The sequence below is a fragment of the Cervus canadensis genome, chromosome 24, assembly GCF_019320065.1.
Source record: "Cervus canadensis isolate Bull #8, Minnesota chromosome 24, ASM1932006v1, whole genome shotgun sequence".
Classification (NCBI taxonomy): domain Eukaryota; kingdom Metazoa; phylum Chordata; class Mammalia; order Artiodactyla; family Cervidae; genus Cervus; species Cervus canadensis.
In genome coordinates this window covers 12867980-12877253 of record NC_057409.1, presented here as the reverse complement: position 1 = coordinate 12877253, position 9274 = coordinate 12867980, and positions in this window count along the sequence as shown.

Genomic DNA, 9274 nt, shown 5'->3' with positions numbered 1-9274 from the left:
GCTCTCAGGTGATCAGATTCCACAGGTTGCTTCCCCAACACTTCATCACTGCAGGCACTGCAGAGGGAAGCATGAAGCACTATGTGCAGATTTGCTGTAATTAACACCTAATCCTTTCCTGTGGCTCAGCTGGTGAAGAATCCGCCTGCAATGAGGGAGACCTGGGTTCGATCTCTGGGTTGGGAAGATTCCCTGGAGAAGGGGAGGCTACCCACTCCAGTATTCTAGCCTAGAGAATTCCATGGACTGTATAGTCCCTGGGGTCACAAAGAGTTGGACAAGACTGAGTGACTTTTCAGCTTTCATTTTCACCTCCCCATACTGACCCTGAAGCAACTTTGCTTGAACTGAAAAGTGCTATAATTTTTTCTTTCTTTTTAAGATCTGGTTTTTATATTTTTTGGGCTTCCCTTGTGGTTCAGGTTAAGAATCGGCCTGCAATGTGGGAGACCTGGGTTTGATCCCTGGGTTGGGAAGATCCTCTGGAGAAGGGAAAGGCTACCCACTTCGGTATTCTGGCCTGGAAAATTCCATGGACTGTGTAGTCCATGGATTTGCAAAGAGTCGGACACGACCGAGAGACTTTCACTTTTATATTTTTATTAAATATAGCCCTAATTGTGGCATTCCTCGAATATAAGGGTCCAAATCAATTTTTAATTTTCTGAGGAAATGTCATCCTGCTTTACATAGTGGCTGAAACAATGTAGACTTCCACCAACAGGGAACAAACATCCCTCTTTCTTCCACATTCTCACAGATGTTTGGTTTACCTTGTCTTTTTAATGATGATCATTTTAACAGGTGTAAGGAGATACCCTATAGTTTGATTTGCATTTCTCTGATAGTGATGTTGAGCATCTCTTATGTATCTGCTGGCCACTTGGATGTCTCCTTTGAAAAATTGTGTCTTCACTTCCTCTGTTGTTTTTGAATCAGATTTTTTTTGAAGTATAGTTTATTTACAATATTGTGTTAGCTTCAGGTATACAGCAAAGTGATCGATACATGTAATTTGTTCAGATGGTTTTCCCTTATAGGTTATTACAAAGTATTGAATATTATTATACAACAAATCTTTGTTACTTCTCTACATTATATACTAGTGTGTATTTTTTAATCCCATACTCCTAATCCCTTCCCCACCCTTTGGTAACCATAAGCTTATTTTCTATGTCTGAGTCTCTTTCTGTTTTATAGATTCATTTGTATTATAAAAATGTCATATTTCCTTGTCAATCCCTTGCCCCTTCTTTGTTCTTTTTTGAAAATTAATTAATCAATTAAAAATATTTTTAGGTAAGCTGGGTCTTCATACTGTTCATGGGGTTCTCAAGGCAGGAATACTGAAGTGGTTTGCCATTCCCTTCTCTCAAACTATTGCACAATTGCACTCATCTCACACACTAGCAAAGTAATGCTCAAAATTCTCCAAGCCAGGCTTCAACAATACGTGAACCATGAACTTCCAGATGTTCAAGCTGGTTTTAGAAAAGACAGAGGAACCAGAAATCAAATTGCCAACATTTGCTGGATCATCGAAAAAGCAAGAGAGTTCCAGAAAAACATCTATTTCTGTTTTATTGACTATGCCAAAACCTTTGACTGTGTGGATCACAATAAACTGTGGAAAGTTCTGAAAGAGATGGGAATACCAGACCACCTGACCTGCCTCTATAGAAATCTGTATGCAGGTCAGGAAGCGACAGTTAGAACTGGACATGGAACAACAGACTGGTTCCAAATAGGAAAAGGAGTACGTCAAGGCTGTACATTGTCACCCTGCTTATTTAACTTATGTGCAGAGTACATCATGAGAAACGCTGGGCAGGAGGAAGCACAAGCTGGAATCAAGATTGCCGGGAGAAATATCAATAACCTCAGATGTGCAGATGACACCACCCTTATGACAAAAAGTGAAGAAGAACAAAAGAGCTTCTTGATGAAATTGAAAGAGGAGAGTGAAAAAGTTGGCTTAAAGCTCAACATTCAGAAAACAAAGATCTTGGCATCCGGTCCCATCACTTCATGGCAAATGGATGAGGAAACAATGTAAACAGTGACAGACTTTATTTTCTTGGGCTCCAAAATCACTGCAGATGGTGACTGCAGCCATGAAATTAAAAGACGCTTACTCCTTGGAAGAAAAGTTATGACCAACCCAGACAGCATATTAAAAAACAGAGACATTACTGTGCCAACAAAGGTCAGTCTACTCAAGGCTATGGTTTTTCCAGTGGTCACATATGGATGTGAGAGTTGACCTATAAAGAAAGCTGAGCACCGAAGAATTGATGCTTTTGAACTGTGGTGTTGGAGAAGACTCTTGAGAGTCACTTGGACTGCAAGGAGATCCAACCAGTCCATCCTAAAGGAGATCAGTCCTGAATATTCATTGGAAGGACTGATGCTGAAGCTGAAACTCCAATACTTTGGCCACTGATGCGAAGAACTGACTCATTTGAAAAGACTCTGATGCTGGGAAAGATTGAAGGTGAGAGGAGAAGGGAACGACAGAGGATGAGATGGTTGGATGGCATCACCAACTCAATGGACATGGGTCTGGGTGGACTCCGGGAGTTGGTGATGGACAGGGAGGCCTGGTGTGCTGTAGTCCATGGGATCTCAAGGAGTCTGACATGACTGAGCGACTGAACTGAACTGAACTGAATTGGGTCTTCATTGCTGTGCATGGGCTTTTCTCTAGCTGTGGCAAGCAGGGGCTACTCTCTAGTTAGGGTGCACAGGCCTCTCATTGCAGTGGCTTCTCTTGCTGTGGATCATGGGCCCTAGGCACACAGGTTTCAGTAGTTGCGGCATGTGGGTTCAGTAGTTGTGGCTTGTGGGCTTAGTTGCCTTGCCACATGTGGGATCATCCCAGACCAGGGATTGGACCTGTGTCCTTTCCATTGGCAGGTGGATTCGTAAACACTGGACCACCAGGGAAGTTCGCTCTCCCCCTGATCTATACCCACATATACCACCTAAGGTGAGTAGAATTCTAAGAAGCCTCCAACGACCTACGACCTTGTCTAGTTCTCTCCCCTTGAGTGTGGGTGGATTCTGGGATTCTGATCAGTCACTCCTGGCTTTGGGTTATGTTATCTGGCAAGTTGACTTTAGGAAAGGGAGATTACTCTGGGTGAGCCAGACCTGATCTGTTGATCCCTTAAAAGGGACTGGGCTCTGCTGGAAGAGGGGGTTCAGCATGGGAGAGATGTGAAGTGTGAGAGGACTTGGGGGAGTCCACATGACAAGGAGTGGCAGGTGGCCCCTGCAAGCTGAGTGTCTCCTGGATAGCGGCCTGAAAGAGGCCGGGGGAGGGGAGCGGGGGGGAGGTTCAGTCTGACAACCACAAGGAACTGAATCCTGCCAGCCACCATGTGAGCTTGAAAGAGGATCCTGAGATCCAGAAAAGAAGAACAAGGCCTAGTCTTGACTTCAGCTGGATTTCAGCCTTGTGAGGGACTGGGAACCCAGACTTCTGACCTTCAGGAACTGTAAGGAACTTTGTTTGCTATGTCCAAGCTGCTAATTTTGTGGTAACTTTGTTACACAGCAAAGGGAAAAGAATGTAGCACTCCTTCCCAGTTTGGAGGAAGTTTTATTTTTCCTCTTCAATGCCTAAGTGGCAGCCGCACCAACGATCTTGCACGTCTGAAGTCGTGGTCAGGGTATATTCAGAGTTTTGAGACTGAAGGGTGGAACAGGTGAGCCAACCACTGTTTGCACATCCTCAAATGCTCTTCTCAGGTCTCCAGATGCTCTGCTTTGAGGGGAAACAGCAGGGATTTCAGGCAGACCAGAGAGAGGTGAGATACCTCAGAAAATGAGGAAGAAAATATATTCCATTCTGCTAGCTAAACCATTATATTAAATTCAGAGCCCAGACTTTTTAAGCAGGAAAGAGCCAAGTTAAAATGCCAAGGGAGCTGGCAACATGTGCTGAAATCCATGTGTTGTAAAGAATGGTTGTAGGAAATCAAGTTTTCATTAGAGAAGAATTGACTCAGTAGGGGTGTGACCATGATCTTCAGGTTGTTGAACATGGTACACGGGGGAGCCTGGCTTACTCGCTCTCTTAGCTGGATAGACAATACTTTGGGGGATCTCTAAGCTCCCTGTCCAAGAGGCTGAATGCCATGGGCTGGGCATCAGCTTCCCAGGGACAGAGAGCGAATTTACGTTTCTTATTGGAGTCTGGGTGAGATCGGTACTTTAGTTACAGCAGAACCACCTGGAGAGCTTAGAAATACAGGTTCCCTGGGTCTGGGATGGAACCTGGGAATCTGTATCGTCTTCTGAACTATCTTATCCAAACTGTCTGGATAGCTTGGGAGCAACTGAAGGAAATACAAAACAGAGAGTGACTAGCAAGGGCATCTGAATGAGAATTGTGTTTAGCACTCCACAGATTCCAGCTGCCCTTGGGGTCCTGTAGGGGCATGTCCATCTCTGGCCTTCACTTGCCCTACCGCTTGGGGATTCTGTTCTTCCCCACCCCCAGGTGGGGCCCAAAGCTTTGCCTTCACTTTGCTTAAGCTCCTTCCCCCCCACAATGCAGATCCTGAGACATAGACTTGGGTACAGGTTGTTTTTTGGGGAGATGGTTCCAGGGAGTACAGTGAGAGCAGGAGGGAGGCAGAACAGGGATAGAAGCTAATAAAAATGTGCAGTGAGGGAACTTCCCTGGAGGTCCAGGGGCTGGGACGGGTTCGATCCCTGGTAGGGGAACTAGATCCCAAATGCTGCCAACTAAAAGTTTCCGTGCTGCAAGTAAAAAATTCCACAACTGAGACCAGGGGAAGTCAAATAAATAAAAGTAAATGTTTAAAAAAAAGTGTGGTGAGAGAAGATAGAGGAGGGAGTGACTCGTTCTGTGGCAGAGAAGAGATGGGGAAGGCAGGGGGCAGGAAGAGAGACTGGCAACTGTCTGGAAAAGAAGATTTTGAAGGACCTTAAATGCCCAGCTAGGTCTGAATATTCATCTAGAGGTGATACAAGACCATCACAAGTTATTTTTGCCTTGAGGAGAGTGACAGAGAGTGTCCTGCTCACTGGATACTCACTTCCCACCCCTGGAGTCACTCCATCTCCAGGCAGAATGCAGTGATGTCTGCTCCTTTTCTCTCTCTTGTCCATGCGGCTGGAGACAAAAGGCTTGGACATGGTGGGTTAGCAAGCTGGTGGCAGCTTTGCAGAGGGCCCATTTTGGACAGCAAGGAGATCTAACCAGTCCATCCTAAAGGAAACCAATCCTGAATACTCACTGGAAACTCTAATACTTTGGCCACCTGATGCCAAGAACTGACTCATTTGAAAAGACCCTGATGCTGGGAAAGATTGAAGGCGGGAGGAGAAGGGGTCGACAGAGGATGTGATGGATGGATGGCATCACCGACTCAATGGACATGAGTTTGAGCAAGCTCTGGGAGTTGGTGATGGACAGGGAGGCCTGACGTGCTGCCATGGGGTCGCAAAGAGTCAGACACGGACTGAGTGACTGAACTGAACTGAACTGATTGTGATCTGAGTGCTTGCTTGTTACTGTCACTTAGTCTGTTCTACGCTGACTAATACAAGAAGGCACTCTGAGAACCATAAGCACAGGTGTGGCCTTCAATACCTTTCCTTCTCCACCATCCTCTGACACTGGCATTGAGAGTCCAACTTTATAGATGAAGGGCAGAAAAGTGGGGGGGATTCATCAGATGTCAAGACAGCTGACAGGTAACAGAACAGAGCCTCAAGCCCAGCTCTGTCTGATTCCAAGAGTTTTTTCACTTCATAGGATTCCTTAATATCTGGCATGAGCACCAGTGACAGAAATCAAGGTAATTTTCCGTGACATGTAGATGAAAAAGTTAACTTTAATTCATTTTGAGTTTACGTGAAGGCGTATTGGAATAAACATGTAATCTGTACATCAAACCAATGATTTCATGGCTACCATTTCAAATTAGGAGGAGAAATTTTTGCCCAAAAGTGAGTTGCTTTAAAGTTAGAACGATTCATTAAAAAAAATAGTAAAGATACATGTGCCAAAGAATTGATGCTTTCGAGCTATGGTGTTGGTGAAGACTCTTGAGAGTCTCTTGGACATCAAGGAGATCAAACCAGTCAATCCTAAAAGAAATCAGTCCTGAATATTCATTGGAAGGACTGATGCTGAAGCTGAAACTCCAATACTTTGGCCACCTGATGCGAAGAGCCATCTCATTGGGAAAGATCCTGATGTTGGGAAAGATTGAAGACAGGAGGAGTAGGGGACGACAGAGGATGAGATGGTTGGATGGCATCACCAATTCAATGGACATGAATTTGAGCAAGCTCCGGGAGATGGTGATGGACAAGGAAGCCTGGCGTGCTGCAGTCCGTGGGGTCGCAAAGAGCTGGACATGACTGGGTGGCTGAACAACCACAACAAATGTGGATCCAGGAAATGGTGACAATGGTTTGGAAGGAGGAAGGGGACAGGCACCCGTGGACTGCGCTGCATCTAGAGATACCTGGGTTTGCTCTTCAGGAAAAGAACTGAGCGTGGGGCACAGGATGGGGAGTCCTGCGGGCCTTCCCCTGACCCACACTCTGCCCAGAGGCCTCTCAGTGGATCACGAACACTCTCTCTTGGATAAAACACTAAAGGCTTTAAGTCTCTGGAAACCCGAGGAGTGTGAAAACAAGGAGGAGGGAACGGGGGAGCCCTTCACGGGCTGCCTGTCTGACTCCAGGAGCAGCCTCGGTGAAGGCGCCTCAACGCACTGTTTCTCCTTGGCCAAGACCAGACACGCTGTGCCCCATTCTGATTCCTGGCGTAAAATGGTTCACATTTTAAAAACACAAATATTTAGTTTCTTTCCTCAATGTATATATTTAACATCCAGGTCTCCTCCCCCTCCCCAAGCTCCCGCTATGGAATGTTAAAGCTGCCCCTTTGGGGGAAACCCATCTCTGTTCCTGAAAACCTACCTGTAGCATATTTCTGTGGCTTTGCTAATGAGCAAAGTGACACAGAGAAGGCGCTTGTGTTCCTCCCAGGAGCCCATAGACCTGCCATTCAGAGATGGAGCTGAAAGAGCTGTTTCACGGGCCCAGCTGTGGCCCCGGCCAAGAGGGCTTTGTACCCTGTCCATCGGGAGAGGGGCGGTGGTGGGCGAGGAGACTCCAGCTCACGTTCTGCTCGTCCACCTTCAGGAGGGGAGTGGTGGGGGACACTCGCCATCAGTCACCATCGCCCACCCCTGTCTGACCTTTGCTGGTTAACATGGAAATGGACCCAGTTCTTCACCAGTTCCTTCTTTTAATTCCTTTCTTCATTTGCTCACCAGAGATCTGTGATAGGCCTGGGGAGTTCACTGGTGATGAGACAGATAAGACCCCTGCAGTCAGGGAGCTGACATCCTCTGGAGCAGGGTGGGGGTGGCGGTGGGGGAGCAGGTCCTATATTCATAACACAATTTTGGGAAGTGATATGGGCCACAGGGACCATGCCCTGCGGCATCTCAGGAGGAGAGTAGCAAACTTACAAGTTGCAGAGAGACAAGAAGTCAGCTTCAGCTGATTGGAGGAGGTTGTGAATTGTGCAAAAGTGAAACTAAAATGAAAAGTCAGAAGGATTTAAGTTCCTTGTTCCCTAAAATAGGGGCAAAGGGGAATGAGACCTGATTTCTAAGCTTGGCTCTAAACAGGCTGGGTGGCTTCACGCAAGTCAAGAACCTCTCTGCTCCTGTTTCCTCATCTGACAAATGGGCTAACAGAGTTGGGCCTGCTGACCTCACAAGTTTGCTGGGGGACAAAAGACATAGAGTGACATAGTGAGTGAGTGTGCCACATCACATGCACAGGGGACTGTTACCTTCATGATTCCTGAAGGTTGTGACAACGTTGCTTGGGTCAGCTGTGCCTGGCAATCACTTTTTAAAAAATATCCCTACATTTCCTTTTATGGAGGTGTAATTTATATACAGTGAAATCACAGGTCGTAGGTATTGGTAGTTATACCTCCCCAAAGATGATAATCCTTCAGCCCTAGAATCTCCACTTTCATCCTCTCACTGAATCCTCACATGGTTCCAGTGAGGCCGGCAAGCCAAGAACCACCATTCCCTTGTCATCTTGCATGGCAACAAGCTGAGGCTCAGAGAGGCTAAGTCACCAGCCCCAAGTTACACAGTCGGTGAGCAGCAGAAGTGAATCTGAACCTGGGTCTCTCACATGGTCAAGCCCATGCTCTCTCTATCTCATCAACTACTAGATATGCAGATGACACCACCCTTATGGCAGAAAGCGAAGAGGAACTAAAGAGCCTCTTGATGAAAGTCAAAGAGGAGAACGAAAAAGCTGGCTTAAAACTCAACATTCAAAAAACTAAGATCAGGGCATCCGGTCCCATCACTTCATGGCAAATGGAAGGGGAAATAATGGAAACAGTGACAGACTTTACTTTCTTGGGCTCCAAAATCACTGCAGATGGTTACTGCAGTAATGAAATTGAAAGACGCTTGCTCCTTGGAAGAAAAGCTATGACAAACCTATACAGCATATTAAAAAGCAGAGATATTACTTTACAGACAGTAGTCATGTATGGATGTGAGAGTTGGACCATAAAGAAAGCTGAGCGCCAAAGAATTGATGCTTTTGAGCTGTGGTGTTGAAGAAGGCTTTTGAGAGTCCCTTGGACTGCAAGGAGATCAAACCAGTCAATCCTAAAAGAAATCAGTCCTGAATATTCATTGGAAGGACTGATGCTGAAGCTGAAACTCCAATACTTTGTCTACCTGATGCGAAGAACTGACTGCTTAGAAAAGACCGTGATGCTGGGAAAGATTGAAGGCAGGAGGAGAAGGGGATGACAGAGGATGAGATGGTTGGATGGCATCACAGGCTCAATGGACATGAGTTTGAGCACACTCTGGGAGTTGGTGATGGACATGGAGGCCTGGCATGCTGCAGACTATGGGATCCCAAAGAGTCAGGCATGACTGAGTGACTGAACTGAACTGGACCTAGATGCAATGATGGGGACCCTTCCTGGTTATATTTCTTTATTTATAAGCCTTTAGTTTTGCCTTATCTGTGCAGACCCTGGACTGGGCCCGGATGCACAGATGAATCAACCAGACACTTATCCACACACGGGTGAGATGGACAAGGTACAGAAGCACAGGCAAGGGGTCCTAACCCAGGAAGGCAGGGAGAGAGATGGGCAGGGAGAAGGCCCCTCCACCAAGCTTCCCCCATGCAAGCAGGGTGCCTGAGAGCTCTGGCCTGTGGT